Below are 25,993 nucleotides of genomic sequence, written 5' to 3' on the forward strand. Positions count from 1 at the left end.
TCTTCTGCAACCATAGGAATTTGCATTAAAACCCACGACTCATACTAAGTTGAATATTACAGATCCCTGGTGTATAGTATATTGTATCTCCAATCTGGTGGTTCAATGTATTGGGATATTTTACAACTTCTATTTAGAGCTTTCTAACTCATAAGACATTCTGATTTTATTTGACTCTTCCTCTTAAATACCATGTAGGGTGAAAGTATGAGCTATCTCAGAGATAATTTTTGTTAATTTTTTTAGGGAATTATAATATATACACAGACTATTCCACAATATGCTAGTGCATACAGCTCAGTGAATTATCACTGAGTAAACACAGTGGTAACACTGTTCAAGTCAAGAAAGTATATCCCAGCATCTGGAAATCTTAGCCCCATCCCAGTTACCTCTTTCTCCCTGGTCCTTAAAGTCACTACTGTTCTCATTTCAAACACTGTATGTAGCTTGGTTGTCCCTCTTTTCCAACTTTATATAAATGAAATAATTCTGTGTAAATCTTGGGTCTGCCTTCTTGTGTTCCATGGTATGTTGATGGAATTCATCTGTGTTGTAGAATATAGCTGTGATTCATCTACTGTTGCTATTTTGTAGTATTCCATTGCATGAATTTATTTATTTTTTTCCAGCTTTTTGGTTTTCAAAACAAAAAATCATGCTGCTTTTGACATTGGAAATATTTTTTTTTGTTTTATGCTGCTTTCTGCTGGGTATACACATTGTAGTGAAAATGCTGTCGTGTGTGTGTATGTATGTGTTTAACTGTACTAGATGATGAACAGAATTCTCTCAAATCATTGTTCCAGTTTACCTCTCATCAGCAGTACAAGGGAGGTCTGCTAAGGTCTGCTTGCCACTGAAATTCTCTTTTTCACTCTAATCAGTCTCATGGGTATATGGTACTATCTCATTGAGTTTTTCATTTTTATTTCTTTAACTACAGAAAAGAATATTTAGATGTTCTTTTTGAAGTGTCTGATCAAGTATTTGCTCTTTTCTTGTATTAGATTATATATCTAGTTATAATTTAATTTGTAGAATTTTTAAAAAAAACTATTTACCTGGATGCAAGCTCTGTGTTCGGTATGTGTGTTTAACTATCTTTTCTCACTTTATGGCTTGTTTTAACATTCCATAAATGGTGGTTGTATTGAAAAGAAGTTTTTAATTTTAATATGTGTGTTAGCTTTTCATCAGTATGACCAAAATACCCGCAAGAACAACTTAGAGGAGGGAAAGTTTATTTGGGGCTCATAGTTCCAGAGGTTTAGTCCATGGTGCACCTACTCCATTGCTCTGGGCCCAAGATGAGGCAGTGCATCATGAAGGAAGAACATGGCAGAGGAGTGTTCTTCCATTCATGGCTGACCTGGAGAGAGGGGAGAAGGGGAGAAGGAAACAGGAAGTGGAGGGACCCAGGAAGACGTGCCTCCAGTGACCCTCCCCACTGGATATTTAAACAATTCTTATTAAATACTTTTTTATATGTGTAATTTCGGCATGATCTTCTTTCCTATTATTATGGTCTGCATGTTTTATAAAATCATGTTCATGCTATCTATTGCTATAAAACAAATTACTCCTAACACTTAGAGGCTTAAAACAACAGACATGGATTATCTCATGCAATTTCTGAGACAGGAATCTGAGAGCAGTTTAGTTGGGTAGTTCTGGTTCAAGTTTCTTCCTGAGCTGCCGTCATCTCAAGGCTCTGTGGGGGTTGGATAATCCACTCATAAAGCTCACTTACTGGGATGTGGACAAAGTTCATTTCCTTGATGGACATGGACTGGAGCTTCATTAACCATTAACTTGTCCCGCAGGCCTCTCTCCAGGACTGTCCACAACATGGCAACTTCAGCTTGCTTTCTACCCCTCATGCCTCCACACTCCTCCCTTATAAAAAAATAACAGATAAAAATATCTATCTATATTTATCAATTTCCTAATCTATCTACAGAGAGAAAGAACAAGATGGAAATGGAAATGGCGGCCTTTCGCACACTAAGAAATCGTGTATCATCATTTATCCATGTGCTATTGATCCCACACACCAACCCTGTTACAGGTGCAGTGTGAGAGCGGATGACAGAAGAATGTGAAGGATAGGAGGCAGAGTCATTGTAGGTCATCTTGAAGTTGAGTTACCACTGATCTAGATAATATATTTTTGTTGTGAATTCTATTTTTCTGACATTATTGTCTACATTTCACTTTTGATTTTTAGACATTTATATGACATATTATTTCATTTTTAAGCTTTTAAAATTCAGCTTCATTTTAGCAAAACTTGGATTTTGTTCATCCTTTGTGACAGTCTTCAGCTTTCTGTTGAAGAACTAAAAGCATTTACATTTATTGTGCTGACGCGTGACCTTATTTCTCCTGTTTTCAAAATGATGTTGAACTATATTTGTTTCTTTATCAAAGTGAAGTTCTAAACAAGCTAACTCCTCCTAAAGAAGCATGGAACATTCTCTGAACTGGCACATAGTAGACCCTCAATGCATATTTGTTCCATCAATGACACAGATAGATGATGGCTAGAGAAGGAATAATGGTGGATTGCTAAGAAAGGTGTTTCCAAGACCTCACTCCCCCTTCAAAGCAGCCTCTTCAATAGCTGACTGCTTACTTTTCTGGTTGAATTCACTCCATATTTCGAGCTAGATGTGGTCATTGAAACTGAGCTAAAATGCTTTCCTATTTACTTCTGGGAAGTTTTACAATTTACATCTGGACCGTTTTTTCTCCCTCCTCCCTCATCTGTCCCACTTTTCAAAGAGAAGTATTTTTTTTTTTTTTTTTGCTGGGTTACTTTTCCTATCTCTCCACTCCTTCTGCTCCTGTACCCTCTGAGGAGAATCCAGGTCTTACAAGTGATTTTCTATAGCTCTGTGATGCCTAGAGATAGAACAGAGCAGGGGATGAGGAAGGAGTGACAGTGCTCATGGAGAAAGAAATTTACTGGTGAGATTAAGTGGAGCTACTTAATGCAACACAGGAAAAAGAGAAGAAGGGAGAATAAAAGCTGAGTGTGCTGAAGTGGAGAGGTAGAATTGGGGCCAAGAGTCAGCCAGTTAAGAGATTCCAGAAGGAATCGATTTGAGAGTACTGAGAAGAGGAGAACACATTAAGCCTGGTAAGGGCATGGGGACCAGGAGAGCAGATCCTTCAGAGGTGAATATCTAGATCATGCCATCAGGAAACCATTGAGACAGACGGAGGTGCTAGCCTGAGAAGAATCTAGGTGAATAATGGGCGAGGGGATGATGAGTGTCACTCGCAGACCTAGGACTAGGAACTATGGCTGTCGTTCATCCCACCCACTTCCCGTCTCAGGAAGACTTGAATCCCAGAGCAGTGAGGGTATATGAAGAAGTGGTACAAGGGGTTATGCACCACAGATATCTGTTCAGGAAAGGGTGTGCTCAATTGCTGGGAGCACAAATAGCTCTAGTGCTGAACCCCAGTGGGACCGTCGGCTGCAGAGAGCTGCCTTACTCAAGCGCATACTCTTCTTCAGATGGTCTGCATGTAATGCATGCAATGACCCATGCAGGGCCATTTTAGGCTCCCATGACTGAACTCCTACAGGGACCCAGAGCTCTGGAGCTCCCTGTGGGTTGTCTAAGATTATCAAGTCTGTATCACAACCTGGATGGCTTTTCCTTCTGCTCAATCCTGCTTTCTCAACCTCTCCACACCCCTTTTCATAGGGGATTGATCCCAAGAGAAGGCCCTATAAATACACAAACTCTAAATTTTATCTCAATTCTACTATTGGACAACCCATCCTGTTCCAGTGCTCCGTAAGTCTGGGGGTGGGGAACAATTTTTGTGGGGTTAACACTGGTAAAGAGTGTGAAAGTTTGGGACTTTTCTTTTTTTAGCAGAGGCAGTATTCTGAGAAAGGGATTAACATGATTAAAAATGGTGGCCAAGAAATGTGATTCTTGTTGTTGTGTTGGAAGGCCTGGAAGTGTAAGAGGCTAAAATATAAAACAGACTGGAAATCTGTTTCAGGCATCTAGGAATGAAATCCACAGCCTAAGAGAGGGTTGCAGTTGGAGGGAAAACTATACTTATTTTTCAAAAGAGAATTGGAAAGATTTGGTGTCGACCTGGATGTGAGGAGGAAGACAAACCAGCTAGAATACATTTGATCCCAAGGCTGAGAAGAGAAGCATCTCAGAGGGTCATGGACAGGATTGAAGGAAAGGGCAAAAAGCTTAATGCAAAGGATAATATCCTCAAGTTTTGAAATCTCTCATTTAAAATGTAGGTAAGATACTTAAATGAAAATTTCTGCATATTGGATACCACCATAGTTGTGTAGCCATATTTAGGGGCTGAAGGTACAGTTTTGCAGGCCACTACTAGTGTGGAGGCATTGTGCCCAGGGTCAATGGAGGCCGAGTTGCCTCTGCCAAGAAAAAGAAGCACCTCGGACTGGCACAAATGTGGGTGAGCTGGCCATTGTCTAGAAATCCATCTAATGAGAGATGCAATGGGATGCCCAGTGAAATGAACAAATTTGGTTTGAATTGGAGATGGAAAGTTCACAAAGGAGAAGATTTTTTGTCAGATTTCTTTAGGGTTGCAGGGTAGGCAAGTCACTGGGACCTTTTGAGTTCCATTTTCCTTATTCATGTGGCAAGATCATTTTCTTTGCTCCCTCCTAGCTTCCTCACATTAAGATATGATCATGGAATAAGATAATTATTCTGAAAAATTCACAAAGAGAGAAACCAGATGGAACATAGAAGGCACAGTCACCTTCCAGAGGGAGATGAGGACTGTGGAGGAATCAAGGCATGAAATATGGATTCATAGTTGCTGCTTGTAATTACTGGTCTGAGGACTTTCAGGGTAGTATGTCCCAGTTGGTCAGCAGTGTTTAGAGATAGCAGTGAGACTGATGCTTTCGACTTGGTCTCAGCTACACCTCAAGGGCTCTTCCACCAGGGCTGGTTACATAGCAGGAATATACTTGTGTGAGTAATGGGGCATGAGAAGTCCAGGCCAGACCCTGCTGTGGGCATACTGGTTCTGCATTGCTTCATGCCTTTTCCTTTAAAAAAGAAGTATTTTCTGGTAGCTGCCCTCCACAGGGAGGATGATTGAAATGTCAGCCTGGCTCTGCAGATCCCTTGCTATTAAGCACATCCTTGCTTGAATGCTATTGCTGTATTGTATTCTTTCCCTATAACAAACCAAATTTCTAAATGCACGTGGAATATCTCTAATCCCAAAATGCAAAATCCAGTGCAGTCCAAAATCTGAAACTTTCTGAACACTGACATGATGCCCTAAGTTGAAATTCCCACTTGTTCTCATGCAACAGAGAGCAGTCAAAATAGAGGTGTGCTATAATAATAATATTGTATAATATTACCTTCAGGGGCTTGGGTTGTGGCTCAGCGGTAGAGTGCTTGCCTAGCAAGGCCCTGGGTTCGATCCTCAGCACCATATAAAAATAAATAAATAAAATAAAGGTATTGTATCCAACTACAACTAAAAAATAAATATTAAAAAAATTACCTTCAGGTTGATGTGTATAAGGCATATAAGGAACTTAAATGAACTTCATGTTTAGTTGGGTCCCATCCCCAAGATATCTATATATTTATATGTACATATTCCCAATTCTGAAAATTTATGAAATCTGAAATAACTTCTGGTTCTAAGTATTTTGGATAAAAGATATTCAATGTTTATTATAATTTTCAGTCTCATACGAGTTTGGGAATCTGTTGTATCATTAATGCAGAACATAAATATAAAATTGTATAAATCAAACATCTACTTGATGTTTCTTGTGCATAGTTGACACCCACAAAATGTTATTTTCCCCTTTTTCTCCCTTGTAATTTCAACTTAATTTTTTGTTTGTTTCACATTTTCCTCTCAGAGATTCTAATTCTCCTTTACTAAATGGATATAGGACTCAATTCTCTTGAAATACCCATTTAATTGTGTTGATTTGGAAAATGTTGAAAAGCACAAAAGACATTAAAATATGCTGCCATATCACCTGGTAATCACAAGCACTATTAATATATTTTCACAATTATTCCCAGTTTTTATACTTTACAAATTAAATTCTCTCAAGAGTCCCTTCTCCCTCAATGAGCTCATTATTGTGTTTTCTGGTGCTCTGAGCTCCTAAATGGATGATACAAGCTGGAAGACATATTGGTAGCAGTCAGTTTTCTTATTGGAAGGATGAGATAGATGCATGTAAATAATCTTGCTCGAGGCTCAAATTTGTTTTTTCTGCTCTGAAGACAAGTTGCTATCTCTCTCATTGTGGTCTCTAAATGTATATGAAGTTTTGTCTGGAGTTACACACTTGGACCTGAGACAGTGGAAACCAACAACAGGTATAGCCTTCGTGTAAATGATATCATTTAACCTGCGCAGTGGTCTCATGAATTTGCTCTTTTTATCTTCATGTTACCCATGATGGAACTGGGCCAAGAAAGAAGTTGAGTATCTTGGTTGAAGTAGCCCAGCTGCTAATGACTCTACCTTTGAAAAATAGCCTGTCACTGACACCTTCATCAGCATTGCCACCATCTCTGTCTGAGCCACTATAATCTTTTGTTTGACTTGTTGCAGAAGCTCTTTAACTGCGTTGGCCCTTGTAGAGCAGCCAAAGTGAGCCTTTCAAAAACATAAGGCAGATCATGTCATTCCTCTGTTAAAACCCTGCACTGACATGTCCCTCTGAGTAAAATCCAAAGTAATTACTATGGTCTTTAAGATCCTAAAGGAGCTGCCCACTCCCTCTCCCCTCCCTTTCTTTTCCAATTACCCTAATCTCTACTCCTACCTTTTTCGCTCTTGCTCCCAGGACTCAGAATTGCCGTTCTTCACCCAAGCCTGATATGATCCTCCCTCAGGGCCTTTGCACCTGCTCTGTCTCCTTTGCCTGGGATCTATCACTTTATTCCTACCTCTGCTTAAAGATTACTTCCCCTTCAAACCATTTCCCTGGCTACCCTGTATATAACCCAACTTTCTTTATACTTTACCCTGTTTTATTTTTTTGGATAGTATTTCTATTCATTTGACATATCTATTTCCTCATTTGTTTATTTTCTGTTTTCTTTTCTTTTTCTGTAGGAATGAAAACTGCATGAGAGTGGAGACATTGCTTTATTCATTGTATAATCTCCAGGCCCAACACAGAGCCTGGACGACTAAGGAAAATGTGTAAACTCATGATGGAAGGGAAGGAGCCAGAGTTCCAATTCATGTCTTTATCCTGGCCCCAGTTCTAGCCTCTAATTAGTGTTGAGCTCTTTCCTCTCTGCATTCTGAGTCCTCAGAGCCACTTAAAGGAAAGAACATGCAGTACAATATCCGAAGTGAGGTAAGCATTTCCGATAATCCTCTTTGCTCACCTCTTGGTGAGATTACAATAAAACAAAGAATCAAAACCAGGGCCTTTACTCAAAAGATCAACCCAACATCTGCTGTCCTCCATTCGCAGGAGAGAAGAGAAAACACAGAGTTGCAACATCTGTAACAGTGAAATCATAAGAGAGAGGTGAAGAGACCATTGCAAATGGATAAGTCACCTGGACTTTGGGTTAGAGGATTCTGGCATTGCTATGTGACTTAGAGCAAGATTTTCCTCCCCTTTCTTTCTCTTGTTTTTGTGCTTTCTAAAATGGAATTAATGATCCTTCCCTTAGAGTCATAGAAGACCAGATTCTCTAAGAAGCTGAAGGATCTATTTTCTCACAGAGTGTCAGAGAGATTTTTAAAAGAGATGCATCTTTGGGATTGAAGTGACAAAGCATGATGTTAAGAGATCGGAAGTCAGAGACAAGTTAGCACAGCTGAATGGACTGTCACTCTGCCTTAGCAGATGGTGATAGGGCTCTCAACAGTCACACCCTGTAGTTTCAGTAAACAGCAGTATTGGCAACTGATGTGGCTGGTCCTTCCCGAAGGAGGCCACACAGGAAACTCAACCTTAGAGCCATGGCTGGAGGTGGAGCCAACATTACTTCTCCTTTCCTCTCCTTTTCTTCTGTCCTCTTCTTCCAATTCAGTTTTCCTCCTGTTTCTCCATCTATGCTCTGCCTTCCTGCTCCTCTCCTCCTCTTCCCCATGCTTCTTGCCCACTCCCCCCCACCTCTTCCTTCTTCTTCATCTAGCCATGAGATCTCCTGTCCTGAACTTAGGTTGTCATTCAAGACAATGGATCTTATTGTGGGAGACAGAGACCTAGCAAATCTATAATAATGCTTTAAATACATTCTTAAGTACATGCATGTTGTACACTGCATTCCAAATAGATACTGTCTCATTTAATTATTGTTTGATTTTCTTTAAGGTAAGTGTAGTATCTCTGGATTGGAGTTGAGGAAAATGAGACATAACGGGAGTGTAACTTGCTTCAGGTCTCACAACTCCTAAGTGATGGCACCAAGATTGGAACCCAGGTCTGTGTGACTCCAAGACAATTGTTCTGAGGGCACACAGATCCAAAAAGGTGGAATTGCAAGCTTCAGTGATCGGACGTGGTTGGGGAGAGGGGCTGGGAGGAGAAGGACGGTCTTGAATGACTTCCAGGTTTCCGAGGTGGGTGGTCTGTTGGACAGTGAGTGGTGCCTTACCCAGGATAGGGACATTCTGACTCCTAGAAAGAGTTCCAGCCTCTAATTAGTGTTGAGATCATTTTTTCTTTCTTTCTTTCTTTCTTTCTTTCTTTCTTTCTTTCTTTCTTTCTTTCTTTCTTTCTTTCTTTCTTTCTTTCTATCCTTCTTTCTTTTTTAGTTAAAAAAAAGAGGTTTGGGTTAGAGTTACAGGAATTGTTATTTTAATCCTTTACTTCATATTGCCTATAATAGACTAGCTAGATAGTGAATGAGAGACCGTCTATTAATTTTGAAACTGTCTTGAACTCCAAATAGTCAAAACATGAAGCTAACAAGGAGCAGCATTCCCATTACCTTTTATATCCTTTCCCCCAAAGTCTTTTTCCTGAGAGTCACCAGGTATCATGTTATGGCTCTGAAAGCTCTTAGCAGTGGGTATAGAAAGTCTGAGAAGTAGAGAAGTCGAGCAGGATGGAGGAGCCCTGCCTTATTAAGGAGCGAGAGGTCTGGTTTTGATTACTGATAATTATAGATAAGCTGGAGCCGACAGTCATTTTCTGACCACAAACTCAAATCAATCAATTAAAAACTGCATGTAGCTGCACCACGGCTAATCAGTCCCAGGCACTTCAAGATGATCCATTAAGTCCTACCTCTACCATGTCATGGTTGCTGTGTTCCATCTGCTCCTGTGACAGTAGATCAAATACGCACCTCATTTGGTACTTTCTGACTAATCAAGAGTGCTGTTTGCAGTGTTTGCCTTCCCCCCACTTACTGAGTTTGCCAGCCTTGTACAAGAAGCGAGGGGATTGAGTCATCATTTCCTTGTTTTTGGACCCCACCATACAAAACTAAGAAAAATAGTTTCTAGCAAGGAGCAGAGATCATCTGTGAAGCGCTTTGCTTATTGTGTTGCCCTCTCATGGAACAGATGTGAAAGGGGCTCCCGAGGTGGGTGGTTGGGACACTGTGGGCTGTAGAAGCTGTTTTCTCGAAGCAGCAGTTGACGGTGTTTTGGTTAAGTTGTCCCCCAAAGAGGTGCTATTTGGGGGAAATGTGCTTTTGTTTCAAAAATAAGATACATAGAAGAGTGATAGTGACTCCTGGTTGCGCCAGATGTGCCAGATGTGCCGATTCTCAAGGAAGCTGATTTCAACAATCTAATGAAGGCTTTTATTTTTCTTATGGTAGCCCATAAGCTAAAGCCCACTAGCAGATGTGGCTTGTTGGTCTTAAAATGGGTTTAAATTTTGAATTAGTTGCCAACAAGTAAGGATGAAAAAAATCGTACAACATTTTAGATTTCCGGCTTTTTTTTTTTTTTTTTTTTTTTTTTTTTTTTTTTTAGAAATTGGAAGATTCAGCAGCACTGAACTCAGACTCCCTGGACCTGCAGGCTGTTTCCTTTGGACAGGACATGTAAGTTTCCAACTCACCACATTCCTCACAACTTTCTTTGGACCTGCATTAGCTTCCTTCACTCATTTATGTGAGTTACTGGCTCTTGTAGCTTTTGTGGAGTTTGAGGAACTTACAGAATACAGGAGTATCCTAAGAAGTGATTGATGAGCACCCTAGACTTTCAGAGGGTTCAAACCAGTTGAAAATATTTGCTGGAGAAAGAGTGGGCAGTATATATCCTTGGACCCAGCCACTGAGTCCCTTCCTGGGTCCCTTCTATAGAGGTCCCTACTTTGGCTTTCCAGCTGTACCCCACTTGTGGGAAGGGACAAAGGGACAAAGGGACAAGTCCTCCCACACCCTATTTACTGTAGATATCCATTGCTCATTCTCACACCCACAACCTTGAGGTACCTTCCATGTTTGTTGTCCTGAGCATGGCCTGTGCTGCTGATGTGCACACACTCCTAGGTGTGAGAAATAACTAGGGAAGACTGTTGGGGAGGAAGGATGTTATTTGATTAAATATGTGGGTTGTTGAGTTCATGGACCTGCATGTGAAGCCCCCTGTGTGGTAGAACAGGACTCAAGGTAGGAAGAGAAGGGAGACCGGGGGCCTCTATACCCCTTTCCAGGGCTTATCCTGAGCTCATATTTTAAAATATATCCTTTAAATTCTCTTGCTTTCTGGAAGAAGAATGAATGCTATTCTTTGGAAAGCACTAGGCAGATGGTGGCTAGTCTCAAGAGTGGGGCATACTCTAAAACAGTATTGTTTTTCTAGCCAAAAAGAAAGACAGAAACAAAAACACCCCTAAGCTTTAGAGCACCTCCAGGACATGTGTATTAATTCTTCTCCTACTTATGTAAGTCTTAGGATGTGGTACTCTTCTGGATACACTGGAATATATGGTCTTTAAACCCATAGAGTTTGCTCTATTGCTCATTTATCATGACTTTTCTCTTTTCTATGATCATGGAGACATGGGTGCTATCATGGTTGGTACTGTATTTTAGATTTGGAATGTTCCCCAGTGACCCAGTTGTTAAAGTCTGGATCCCTAGCCTGTCACTCTATGGGGAGGTAGTGGACACCTTTTTTTTTTTTTTTTTTTTTTTTAGAAACACAGTGGGATAAAGTTAAGTGATGTCTTCGAAAGGAATATGGGATCCCCAGTCCCTTTCTGTTTCATATCTTAGCTACCATGAGGTGAGTAGGATTGTCTCTATAATGTAGTCCCCACCATGATGTGTTACCTTGCTACAGACCCCAAAATGACAGGGTCAATTGATCATAGACTGGAACCTCTAAAACCATGTGTCAAAGTAAACCTTTCTTATGATTTTATTTCATCTCAGGTATTTTTTTCATAGTGATGGAAAGTTGACTAAAATAGTTAGTTGGTACCTTTTTTGAGTCTCCCACTGTTATGGTTTAGATATAAGGTATTCCCCCAAACTCCATGTGAGACAATGCAGGAAGGTTTAGAGGTGAAATGACTGGGTTATGAGAGCCTGAACCCTATTAGTGTGTTAATTCCTTGATAGGGATTAACTGAGTGGTTAACAGTTGTTGGCAGGTAGGGTATGGCTGGAGAAGTGGGGCTGGAGAAGTATACATTTGGTTTGTATTTTGTCCTGGTTGAGCTTCTGGTAAAGTTCTGGGCTACTTTCCTCCACCTTACTCTTCTGCTGTGATGTTCTGCTTTATTTTGATCCCCAAGGAATGGAACCAGCTTTCTAGGGACAAGACCTCTGAAACCATGAGCCAAATAAACATTGTCAGGTCTTTTGTTCACAGCAATAAAAAAAAAAAAAACACTCACTTTTATAATGAAGAACTCTCTCTTTTAGGATTGTAAGAACCATTTGCTAGAGCAGCTCAGAGTTTACATGATTTTCATTCCTTCTTGTCTTTAAAAAGGCGACTGATATCTCAGTTCCCACTTGATATGGATTACTGATGTGGGGGCAGTCACGAAAACACTGTAATGTCACCATGATGAGCACTGACTTAGAGAATTGAATCTCGATGATCTTTACATCATCTTTCTAATTGTAAGAAGCACATTATCCTTCAAGTTAAACAACAAAACAAAACAGACTGGCCAATTGGGAGAATGGATTTGATTAAATTTATTTTCATCAAATTTAACTTCAAGCAAATTGATTGGCTGAATGAATTGGCCAGTTATTCATTCAATCAAATACTGTCAAGCTGATTGGGCTTATGAATACAGCCTCGGGCTGTCATGGTTACACTATCACAACTGCCAAAGAGGAGAGCGGTGCTCTCCCAGGGTTGCAAAAAATGGCCCATTTCAACACTTTCCCTTTATCTCTGATCATTTGGCTCTGCTTAAAATCACCACACCATCAAGTAAATTTCAATATTTGGCCACAAATCCCAGAGTTGTAGAAACACTAATAGCAAATGGACTATCATCACTTTCCATAATTAGAGTAATAGAAAACAGATATCAAAAAGTCATTCCTTTGATTCCTTTGCCAACTTATCCTTGTCATCTTACTGGACCTTAGGAAGAAAATATTCGGCCTATGGTGCCATTTGGTTTATTCATTTGTTGAAAAGACTGAAACTTATTATGAACCCAACTTTTGTGTTGGGGTATTTACCACTCCTGGAAGAGACTTTTATTCACTCAGAATTTCAAAGGTGTGACAATTTGCTATTATCTTCCTTGTTCATTATCATTCCAAAAGATAATACATGGGATTCATGTTGGAGTCATCTGGGAAAATTTTTAAAAATTTATGTTCATTTCTGGGTTTTAAGCCCATAAAGGCTGATATCATTGGTCCATGTGCGGTGTGGGCATTAGAATTTTTAATGTCTCCCCAAGTTATTCATTTGTTTTTGGTGCTGGGGATTGCATTCAGGACCTTGATATACTAAACATGTGTTCCACCACTGAGCTATACCCCTATCCCATTTCCAGGTGATTCTAAAGTCCAGCGATGTTTGGAAACCTTTGGTCTAGTGCATTCCAGTGCTTCTCAAACCTGTCTGTGCATTCAGATCACCTGGAGGACTTGTTAAACCATAGGCTGGTGATCCATACTACTAGACATTCTGATTCTCTGGGTCTGGGATGGGATTCATGAATCTGCTTTTCATTCCAGTTTTTAGGTGATGCTAACAGTACTGACAGCTAGTTCTGGTGGAGCCTGCCACCTCTCTCTCTCTCTCTCTCTCTCTCTCTCTCTCTCTCTCTCTCTCTCTCCTTGTCTCCTACACACAAAGAAGGCACAGAACTCTGAGAAGTGAACTGAAAAATGTGCTCACCTGAGTCTTTTAAAGGATAAGCCAAATCATATGAGGGAATGAGTCAGAACCATTGGATTGTATTAAAGGGAGTGCCAAACCAGTAAACAAACTCTCTTGCCAAGCCAGTAAACAAAACTCCTGAAACCCTATGGGATTGTTATTATAACAGGAATGTCAACACAAAGCTTAATTTATGTAGGAAGAAAACTGGGAATGAACAAAAACAGAAAATCTGATCACGTAGACTCTAAATCTTCAAATTGGATTTGCAATCCTATGATAACTAGAAACAGAGGAAGGAAATAAGGACAAAATTACAAGGGCTGTAAGAGAGGGAAAGTTTTATTATATAACCACATGTGAATTTTTTTTCTAGGTGTATCCACATTTGGACTTTAGGGCTAGGATGACTTCAGTTGGATATTTGTTCTGAGGTTATGTGTGTTGTGACCTGATGTGGAGACTGGTTATCTCAGTTTGCTTAAGACGTTCCCATTGAAAAATGCTGGAAAAATCTCTGTGTTCTTTGAAAACAGGATAGTTAGGTTTAACCCTAAAATGGTTAAGGAATTTAATCCCTCTGTAGCTCATTTTCCTTACCTATAAAACATGAACAATACTTACCTCTACAAGGTGAGTATTAAAAGCAACAAACTAAAGGCATCTAGTTACACTTTATACCTGGATCATAGGAGAAACTGGAAAATATTGACTTCAAATAATAACTTTTATCCTGGCTGTAAAATAGTGGACTGAGAGACTCAGACCAAAAACTATACCAGTTGCTTTAGGAAATACTGAATTTGATCTGATAACTGTTTGATATTGACAAGGAATAACCCTTTTCTAAGCAACAAGAGAGCTCCAGACTTTGCCTAACTAATTCTTAAAGTCTTCCTGTGGCAAATTATGGGTCTTTATTGAATGAGGCATGCTATGAGACTAAAATTTAGGTTTATTGGCATTCACTCATAAACTGACACACAAATTTGCTTACTTAAAATGTCAATGAAAGAACTCTTAAGTCAGACAGATATAGTCATACTGATTCACATTATAAGAGAATCCTTCCTTTTATTCATTAGAGGGTTCCTTTCCCTTGTCCAGTATCTCTAGTAGCCACTTTATGCATTGTTGAAAATAATATCTGTGTTGTCCAATATGGTGGCACTAATTTTGTGGTTTTTGAGCATTCGAGTGTAGTTATGGAAAGTGAGGAAGGGGATTATAAATTTCATTTCATTTTAACAAATTTGAATTTGGGTTGCCTTCCTGTTGCTACTGGCCATTTTGGAAGGAGAAGGGCTCCAGTACATATAATAGCTCTTTACTATTGATGATTAACAGAGAAGCAAAGGAAGAATAGAGGTGGAGATCCTGATAATTGTATTTTAATTACAACAGAAAATTGGGCTATTTTTGAAATTATATAATTTAATAAGTGAGTATTTACTGAACAAAAGACACTCAGTGAACAACTTTTTTAAGAATGACTAACATCTAACTTAGGAGTCGGGGTAAAGGACACTCAGAAAAGGCTCATTGTCATGGGATTTGAATCCCAGTTGTAGATTTGGTTGGCTCTAACCTGCTGAGTATCATGGAAAAGCCACTTGACTGGACTGGGCCATTTTCTTCAAGGTCCTGTTATGGTTTGCATGTGAGGTGTCTCCCAAAAGCTCCTGTGTTAATGCAGAAGGTGAAATGATTAGATTATGAGCGTTGTGACCTAATCGTTGGATCAATTCATTAGATTAATAATTTGAATGGATTACTGGGTGGTAACTGTAGGTATAATTGTAGGTATAAGTGGAGGAAATGGGTCACTGTGGTTGTGCCTTTGGGGATTATATATTTTGTCCCTGGCCTCTCCTGTTCTCTTCCTGGCCACCATAAGCACAACAGTGCTCCTCTCTGCCATGATGTTATGCCTTGCCTGGACCCAGAGCAATGGAGTCAGCTGAAAATGGACTGATCCGAAACTGCAAGCTGAAGAAACCTTTCCTCCTCCAAATTGTTCTTATTGGGAATTTGGGTCACAGGGATAAAAAGCTGAGTAACCTAGGTCCTTTAAAACCCCAATATCTTTTGAAAGAAGGTAACCTGTCTGTTGTAATTAAATTTTTCCTGGTGGGCAGATCTAAAGGCTATTCTGTGTCGATTATATAATTAATTTATTAATTAATTTTAATTAGGTATAAATGACAGAATACCTTTTGATTCATTGTACACAACTGCAGCACAACTTCTCATTTCTCTGGTTGTACACAATGTAGTGTCACAACATATTAGTATTGTTGAAATAGGAGAAAATTGCAGTCAGAAAAATTCTTACCTCTGGGGAGAATTGGGGCTATTGTAATTCAAATCATGAACACTCACTCTTTTTACCTACTCTCAACAAAGTCCCATGAAAGGTAAAATAAATTCTGTGTTTCCCAATTACTCCCAGTCTGGGGTTGAGGACACAGGTAAAACAACAACTACAAACCAGGACAGAATAAAATAAATGGGCAATGTACCTACAAACAATATGGCGTGGGACGACAAAGAAATGCTTTTCTTTTTTTTTATCTTGCTGAAACAATTCAAACTTTATATGACCAGAGAACAAACAGCACTGTAACTTCTGTTCATTATTTACAGAGCTCATTTCTTTTACTTTTGATCGTTCTAGCACATTTTTGATGGTGATTATAAACTTAACTGCCACTCCCTTCCCCGAATGCTTCTCTTTTAGAAGGGAACATTCCCTTCTAAAAGGGGAGGCAAAGGAACATTATGAGAAAAGACAGGGAGATATGGGTGATAATTTCTAGCAGGTATTCATTATGATGCAATCACTCAACAAAGCAATTTTGAGGACCTGTGGTGTAGGCTATAATGGGATTCCACCTGTATTTGATCTTGCAACCCCATGTCAGCTGCTAATTAGACTGCATATTTATCTTTTTCCCCTTCTAAGTGCCTATTAAGGCTCAGCTGCCCCCACAAAAAAAAAAAAAAAAAAAAAAAAAGCCTCTGCAAACAACTTCTACCAAGGCCCCAAACCTTCTGGTGGCTTTCCAGACCTCCCTCACACAATTTTCTTAATTATATCTTCCTCCATTCCCAGCTGTACCCCTGGAGCAGCTGCCACTAATCCTAAATAAATATTTCCTGTTCTCCTTAGAAACAATTAAACGTAGCCTTCACCAAACCTTTGGCATTTGAGGCACACACTGGTGGTTGTGTGGCAATTGATTTTTGGCCTTGTAAATTGAGCAAAGACTCATTCTCATCTATTCTTATTAAAGTTTCTTGTCTTGAAACAGAATCAACTCAGCTGATGTGACTGCAGCCTCTCGGTTATGCATACTGACACGGTACTCTTTGGAAATCCCTCGAGGCAACGCTGGAAGGAGAAGGAATATATGTGTGTCCACGTTGGGATAAGAGGTGCCTGTTGACTTGGCTTTCAATGGCTGCAGGCCTGGAGCTGAGGAGGTTCAGGAGTCCGGCTCCATTCTTTTGCCTCTGTCTTTCCAGTGGATGCTGAAGGCCTGACCATTGGTTCTTCAACTTGACTGCACTTGGGAATCACCTGGAGACATTTTAAAAAATGCTGACACTTGAATTCACCCCAAGAGATTCATTTAATTGGATGTGGACGTGGCCACTGGCATTTTTGGATGTTCAAACACTCTAGTGGTGGGTCTGGGGTTGTGGCTCAGCGGTAGAGTGCTACCCTAGTATGTGTGAGGCCCTGGGTTTGATCCTCAGCACCACATAAAAATAAATAAATAAAAAAGGTACAATACCTTTGTGTCCAACTACAACTAAAAAATAAATATTAAAAAAAAAAACCTCTAGTGGAAACAACATGAGATTTACTAACCCTCACATTCCACGAATCTCCTGTCTCTCGGTCTGGGTCTGTTTATTTCCCTGTTTTTCTTTCTGATTGTCAGTGAGTTAGCTTTTTTATCTCTGTGACAATGTACCTGAAATAAACAATTCAAATGGAGGAAAGGTTTGTTTTGGCTCACAGTTTCAGTCCATGATTATTTAGCCGCATTGCTTTGGGCCTGTGGCAGCACAGTAAATCATGGTGGGGGTGCATGGCTGAGAAAGCCTGTTCATTTGATGGTGGCTGAGATGCAAAGACAGACAGGAAGAAGCAGGAGTGCCAAGATCCCCTTTGAGGGCACACTACAATGATCTATCTTCTTCCCACTAGACCCCATGTCCTAAGGGTTCCACCACCTCCCAATAGCATCACAGGTTGGTGACTAAGCCTTTATCACATGGGTCTTTGGAGGAATGCTGCAAATCCAAAAGGCAGCAGTCAGCAAGGCCAATACAGAAGAGGTCAAGCTCAGACCTTGGTTGTTGGTCGAATTGCAAAACGGGTTCCTAGGAAGGTATATATTCCCAAACCCCCAAGTTTGATTATTGCTTTCCTTGGCTTGACCACTCAGGCACACATTGATAATCCTCAAGGATTTTCCCATGAAGTATGTGTAATGCAGAGATTCATATGAAGACAGGGTGGGCAATATTTCCCTTGTCCTGAATGCAGCTGCCAGATTTTATCCAGGAGAAGTCATCAGGAGAAGGTGCTTTCTGGCAGATAGCATCACATCTCTGCACGTGAGGGCCCTGCCCGCAGGGCCAAGATGACTTCTTATGAGCCATTAGGGCTTTTTCTCAACTCCCTCTCAGTCCTTGTCTGAAGCCTCATTTGTTGTGCTTTAAGGTCCACTTTCAGGGGTGCTTCCCTTGCCTTACCATACTGAAAGAGTAGATCCAGCAGGAGGAATAAACTTGCCATGTTTCTACTCACTGAGAGCCTGGCTGTGGGTAGTCCCAGGAAGTCCCTGTTCCGCCACATTCTGCCAGCCATTGAGCCAGCCTTTGGAAAATCCCCTTGAAGAGAGAGCAATCAAATGATTGCACAGTGGCCATTCTCTGAGCGGCAGTCCATCCATCATTTCGACTTTGTTCCATTTACAATCAACACAATCAATTCCCCTTTAATGAAGGGGGTGAAAAGTGCATGATGAGGCAGAAATACAGCACAGTGTGAGTCCTGGTCAAATCTATGTGACCTTGACAAAACAGCACACTGAGTGTTTGGTTTTTTCCTAGTGTCCTGGTGTGAGGACTGAGGCAGTGGCTCCAGGAACCAGAGGTGGTAACTCTTGAACTTAGTTGCTCCCCATCTCTCCTGGATTTGGAGCTGTCAACCAATAGCATTTATTGAGCTCACAGTTGTTACTGAGCTGTGGAGAGCCTTAGCGTAAGTCACTAACATGTGGATGATGGTGCACCTTGATTCACGAAAGCTAAGGAGAGTAGGTTTTGGGGGGTGTGATTTCCCCTAAACAAGGATGAGGTGATGCTCATAAGTGTCAGTGCATGCTCTGATCCAGCCAACAGCTGTTGAATCTGTACTAGCACAAGTTATTGCTAGATTTGGAAGAAGTTGCAGAAATGAACAAGACAGTCTTTATGCCTTACACTGTAATGGAGGAGGGTAAGGCGAGGAAAGTTTAGTTGAAAGCATCATCCATATATACAATATTCTGGGCACTGTACATTCTTTGGTTCATTTAAATTATATAGAGTAACCCTTTGAAGTAGATATTTATTTTCCTTTTCTTTCAATTGTGTGGTTAAGGAGTTTGAGCCCAAGAGTTTGAGTCACCTAACCAAGGGTACAAGCCCCTGAGTGATGGAAATGAGTCTGCTCTCCCCTTTCCTATTAGCAATGAGTGCCTTCCTAGGAGCATCCCAAGAGACATAGAGGGAAACAGAGGGCAAGAAGAGGGCAGAGAAACTTATTCTAGTTTCAGAATTTATGGAGGGTTTTATTATAGATCAAGGACCCCAAACTCTTTTTACCTCTCATTAATTGTTAACTAGGTAGCCCTAGAAATGCCTAATAGAGAATAGGTGTGGTCTTGCAAAAGTGAGAGAAAAAGAAGGAAGCTAGGAAGGGAAAACATCCAAGCAAGGGCAGATTAAAGTCTGGGTTGTAGCTGCTGTCTCATGTGAAAAGTGACTTAGCACTCCCAAGTGGCTTTCCCCACACCCATTAAACCCACTCTTAATCTTAGGTCAGTTTACCAAACACTCTAATGATAAGGCTGATAATGAAGCCTCTTTTCTGAGGACCCTGGAGGAGCTTGGGGGAATGTTTTGGATGCTTGTTACTTTTCAGAACTTTAAAGACAGCATCCAGGAATTCTCCACTAGGGGGGCTCCCCAGCCTGCCTTTGGGAGCTCCCAAAATACCCCAGGGTAAAGAACCACACGGGACTCCTCAGGTACAGGTACTCTTTTCTGTTCCTGCCATGTTGGAACATATAGAACCTCTTCTTGGTTGTGTTCTTTGGTTTGGTGTCAGAATGTATTTTCATGAATCCGTGGTGCAGGTTCAAAATGAAATATCTAGGTATTTCATTTTGAATGGCACTTTCCATTTATAATTAGCTAAGAAGATCTAAATCTTCCAGTGTCACTTTCATATTTCTTAGAGCAAAACCCAAAGGCCTCACAAGGCCTCCTTGCCTCACCTGATTTGCACCTCCTTCCCATCTCTTACAGCTCCTGCCCATTATATCCATGATCTCACCTTTCTTTTTTTTTCTACTTGCTCTCACTAATTCAGGCAGGCAGAGCTCTTTTTTGTTCCTTGTGCATATGTCAGACACACTCCTGCCTCAGGGCCTTTGTATTAGCTCCTTCCTTTCATGGAATGTTGTATTCCAAATACCTGTAGAACACATTCAATCCCCTTACCTTCCTCAAGGGAAGTCCTCCCTGATAACTGTATTTAAAATGGTAGTTTCCTGGCCAGGGTGTAGTGGTGCACACCTATAATTACAGTGACTTGGAAGACTGAGGCAGGAGGTCCCAAGTTCAAAGCTAGCCTCAGCAACTTGGCAGACCCTGAGGAAATTAGCAGGTCCCTGTCTTAACAATAAACAAACAAACAAAAGCCTGGAGATGTAGCTCAATGGTGAAGTGCCCCTGAGAACTCATTAACTTTCAATAAACTAATTGACCTTTTCCCTTAAAACCCAACCAAATAAAAGCCCCATGAAGGAAAATCCTGGGTATCTTAGTCCTGGCTGAGTGTCCAATATGGTGTCAGACACCTATTGATGTTCAGAAATCATTTTTAAAAATTCATGATCATTAAAAATAGAGCCAAGCTACCTCTGTAGCAATGCACGAACTTAGCCTCCAAGTCTTGGTCCGTCCTTCCTTCCTTCCTTCCTTCCTTCCTTCCTTCCTTCCTTCCTTCCTTCCTTCCTTCCCCCCCATTTGTCCATTTATAAACATTTATGTTGATTCCTGATGCTTGCTATTGTGAATGATGCTGCATTGAATACAGGGTTGCAGGTATCTCCTTGACATACTGATTTCAAACCTTTGGATATATATCCAGTAGTGTGATTGTCTGATCATGTGATAGTTCTGTTTATGAGTTTGAGGAACCTCTGTATTGTTTTCTATAATATGGCTGTACTAATTTATATTCTCACCAACAATATGCAAGGGTTCCTTTTTCTCCACAACCTTACTACACTTATTTTTCCCCTTTTGGTAATAGTCACTTTAACAGGCATGAGGTGACATTTCACTGTGGTTTGAATTCACATTTCCTTAATATATATGAGCTTTTTTTTTTCATGTACCTCTTGGCCATTTATGTATCTTCTTTTGACAAATGTCTATTCAGGCATCTTGCTCATCTTAAATTGGTTTATTTGCTTATTATTTGGTGATTTGAGTTACTTCTATATTTTGGATATTAACCCTAATTGCATATGTAGCTTGCAAGTATTTTCTACCTTTTCATAGGTTGTCTTCTAGTTTGCTAAGCAGAGCTTTTTTGGTTGAATATAATCTCATATGTCTATTTTTGTCTGTGCTTTGGGATCATATCAGATCAGTTTCTAATATCATTCTCCAAAATAAAGAAGGAAGGCTCTTTGTGAAAAAGGCTGATCCTGGGAATGGCTATATCCTGGAATGAGTAGGTGTCTGAGTCCATTTCATGATGCTATGATAGAATGCCTGACCCTGAGTAACTGATAATGAGCAAAAGTTTGTTGTTCATGGTTCTGGAGGCTGGGAGACCCAAGACTGAGAGGACAGAATCTGGCATCTTGTGGCAAGGACTTTTTTGTTGTGCTCTTTTTTTTTTTTTTTTTTTTTTTTGAGAGAGAGAGAGAGAGAGAGAGAGAGAGAGAGAGAGAGAGAGAATTTTTAATATTTATTTCTTAGTTCTCGGCGGACACAACATCTTTGTTGGTATGTGGTGCTGAGGATCGAACCCGGGCCGCACTCATGCCAGGCGAGCGCGCTACCGCCTGAGCCACATCCCCAGCCCCTTTTGTTGTGCTCTTGATGATGGAAAGCAGAAGGGCAAGAGGAGTAGAACAAGCGAGGTGGTAAGTGAAATCTGTCCTTTTATGAGTAACTCAGTTCCATGATAATGAACTCACTCAAAGACAAAGCCTTCATGTCCTGTTCACCTCTTAAAGGTCCCACCTCTTGCATAAGGTTCCCCAAGTTGGCTTTTGGAGGGACATGTTCAAACTATAAATTTCACCCCTGTCTCCCCAACTCATCCTTATCAAATGATCAGTATTGTGCTAGCACAAGTCATCACTAGATTTGAAAGAAGTTTCAGAAATGAACAAGATAGTCTTTATGCCTTATGCTGTAATGGAGGAAGGTAAGGCAAGGGAAGTTTAGTTGAAAGTATAATCCATATATACAATATTCTGGGCCTTCAGGCTGCCAAATACATACTTTGAAATAGAAGTGGAAGTGACCATACCTCCACAGCTTGTGAGTGCTGCTGCAAACTTATCACTGAGAGGATGCCTACAAGGCTATTGCTTATGCCCTCCAGAAGAGTGGCAGGAACTGTGTCTGAACCCACTGGAGCCACAGCTGGAGATGGGATGGGGAAAATAAATGTGGAAGCAGAGAGTTGAGGTCTGTAATAAGGATAAGATCAGCCTGCCTGAATTATCCTTATTACCTACAAAATACCTTCATTCCATGCCGATAGGCCCCAAAGTCTTAACTCATTCCTGTCTCAATTCCAAAGTCCAGAGTCTCATCTCAATCCGATGGTGACTACACAAGGCAGGGTTCATCCTGAGAATAATTTCTTTCTAGTTGTCAATCTGTAAAATTCAATAAGTCATGTGCTCCCCAAATACAGTGATGGGACAGGAATAGAATAGCTCTTCACATTTCAAAAAGGAGAAATCGGCAAGAGGCAAGGGGTAATGGGCCCCAAGTAAGTCTAAAATCCAACAGTGTCAACAACATCAAATCTAAAGGCTCTGAAATAATCTTCCTTTACTCCATGTCCTGCCTCCTGGACGTGCTGTGGAGGGGGCTGGGTCCCATGGCCTTTGGAAGCTCTCCCTTTGTGGTTTTGCCATGCAGAGTTCATAAAGCAGCTCTCCCAGGCCGGGGCTGCATGCAGTGGCTCTACCGTTCTGGGGTCCCAGGGACAACTCGACTCCTGTGGCTCCACTAGACACTGTCCTAGTGGGGACTTTCTGCTCTGCTTCAGCCCCTGTATCAGGTTTCTGCCTGGGCCTTTAGGCTGCCAAACACATCCTTTGAAATAGAGACAGAAGTGACCATACCTCCACAGCTTGTGAATGCTGCTACAAGCAAAATCAGCACTGTGGGGGAAGAAGAGTGGCAGGACTGTGTCTGGACCCACTGGAGCCACAGCTGGAGATGGGATGGGGAAGATGAATGTGGAAGCAGAGAATTGAGGTGAGAAGCAAAGAATGCTAAGGCAGTGAATGCTGAGGCAGTGAATACTGGGTCAGTGAATACTGGGTCAGTCACTGAATACTGAGGCAGTGAATACTGAGGCACCTCTCTAAACTCCCTGTCCTCAAGATCTCTGTTTGCCTCAAAGATCTCTGAAATGCCTTTGAGGTCAGTTCTCCCATTGTGTTGATGAATAGCCCCTGGCTGCTTTCTATCCATGTTCATCTCTTCAGCAAATGTTCACTTGGCCACATTCTTGGTTTTCTCTCCCAAACAAACTTTTTTTATTCTTTACATGGCCAAACTGGGGATTTTCCAAATTTTTTACATTCTATTTTCCTTTTAATTATAAATCCCATCTTTAAATAATTTCTCCCTTCTCTTATTTAGCTGTATGAAGTTTTACAAAGCCATGTAAGCTCCTTTGATCTTAGAAATTTCTCCTGCCAGCTACCCTAGTTCATTGGTCTTAAATTTGGCCTTCTGTAAAACTTTTGGGCCTGAAGACAATTCAGTCATGTTTTCATGCTGCTTTTTAACATGGATGCCCTTTCCTCCAGTTTCCAATTCCTTGTTTTATTCATTTCCATCTAAGACCCCAATGGAATTGCCATTATGTACCAACATTCTGATCACAACCCCTGAAGTAATCTTTGAGAAGTTCATATTTTCCCTGCTGTTCTTCTCTTCTTCTGAACCCTCACCCGAATGGCCCCTAATATCTTGTTGAAGGCATTTTAGGGTTTTTTCTTATCTGATCTTCCAAACTATTCCAGCCTCTGGCCATCTCAATTTCAAAGCTGCTTCCACATCTCCAGGTATTTGTTAAAGCAACACCTCACTCTCCATACCAATTTTCTATCTTAGTCTCTGTGCTGCTGTAACAGAACACTTGATACAGGATAATTTATAATGAGCAGAAAACTATAGTCTCATGGTTTTGGAGGCTAGGAAGACCAAGAGTGAAAGCTGGGATGTGGTGAGAACCTTTTTTGCTGCATCATCCCATGGTAGAAGGCAGAAAGGCAAGAAAGGAGGGAAGAGGAAGGGAGTGGAGGAAAGAGAGAGAGAAGGAGAAAAAGAAGACTGGATTTGCCCTTTTATAATGGAACCAGTCTCGCAATAATCAGCCCATTCCTTTAATAATGGCATTAATCTATTCATAAGGACAAAGCCCTCATGGCCTTATCAATTTTTAAAGATTCCATCTTTCAACACCATTACATGGGGGATTCGATTTCTAACATCTGCTTTTAGAGAGACATATAGAAACTAAAGCAGTAAAACATACACCAAATGAGCTTATAGTGCCAGAAAGTAAGGACTTACTAAAATAAACAATCAAACACAAGCAAAAAAAAATACCCTACATTGCTGGGGCTATGTTAGAAGCTTATTGATCAAACTCCAATAACCAGTCAGAATAATTTTATCCAAAATGAATTATTGAATTATAACATTAAGTATAAAATAAAGATCCATGAGTTCATACTGATACTAGTAAATGAGTGAATAAATTCTTAAATAACTATGAGAGAAGAGATAAACCTCCTTTGCAGAAAAATTTAAAATGACTTATGTAGATATGCTATTTTTCAGATGGGAAAGCACAACTCTTTCTTTTGTATACCTGGGTGGCTATTGTGACTTCCTTCCACAGAGTACAGAATGCAAAGAGGAGAGACAGGAGAAGAACCTTACAAGTTACAAATGTGGTTCAAAGTCCACATTAACAGGCCTTGGTGATACTGTGGCCTGTGCCCTCGGTGTGAGGCGACGAAAGGGGTATCTTCCCTCTGTGGTTTCTCCTGCAAACCTGATTCCCCAGACTAATCACCAGAATATTAGATGAATCCCAGGAGAAGGCTCTGATGAGGAATGTTTGACCAACTGCTTGGCCAGTACTCAAAACCATCCATGCCATCACCAAGGGACATCTGAGAAACGGTCCCAGTCAAGTGGAGCCTAAGGACACATGGCAACTACATGCCATGCAGTATCATAAATGGATCCTGTCACAGAACAAGACCCTGGGGGAAAAAAAATTTAAAAACTCTAAGCTGTGGATTTTCATTAACAATAACACATCCTTATTGGTTGCTTTTAACAAATGTGCCATACTAACATGAAGTAGTAATTGAAGGGGAAGTTGTGTGTGGAATATAAAGGAATTGTTTGCATTATCTTTGCAACTTTTCTTTAAATGTAAAGCTGTTCTAAAAAGAAAAAAAAAAGTCCAGTTAAAAAAAATAGAGCTAAGCCTACATTAGTTAGGAAGCCAGAGGACATTATTGTATCTTGAATGTCAGTTCCAATTGGCAGTGTACCAGCTTTCTAAGAATGATTACCCAGATGGTTCTATCAATCTCCTGATACCAGCAACAGCAGAACTCCTTTTAAATTTAGAAATACATGGTCATTTTTCTTCCACCACCTTTTTCTCCATTTTTGATATTTCACTCTTGAGGTACTCTTTCATTTTCCATGCAATAATTAATGATTCTGCTACTTATTTTTTAGGCTTTCTATTACCCTTTTCTCTATAACTTTCATTTTTTTCAATAACCTATTCTAAAACTGTTCTTTTCTCTTGGTCATAAAATTGTAGACTTGTCTCAATCTTCTAGAAGAGTAGGTTGTTTCTGATGTGACCCACAATCTATACTTATGTATAATTTTAACCTAGCACATTTGAAGCAAATGTCTAAAATCTCTCAAGTTTTTTTTTTTTAAAAGAGAATAATAATATCATTGCATGGAGCTTTGTATCTTCTACTTTGCACATTTTCCTCTGGAACAAAACTCGTCAATTGAAAAACTACAATTGAAATAAAAATTAGTAATTAGTTTGTTATGTTTTAGATACTGAACCAAA

This window comes from Spermophilus citellus (assembly GCF_964194105.1).
Source record: "Spermophilus citellus genome assembly, chromosome: 6".
Taxonomy (NCBI): Eukaryota; Metazoa; Chordata; class Mammalia; order Rodentia; family Sciuridae; genus Spermophilus; species Spermophilus citellus.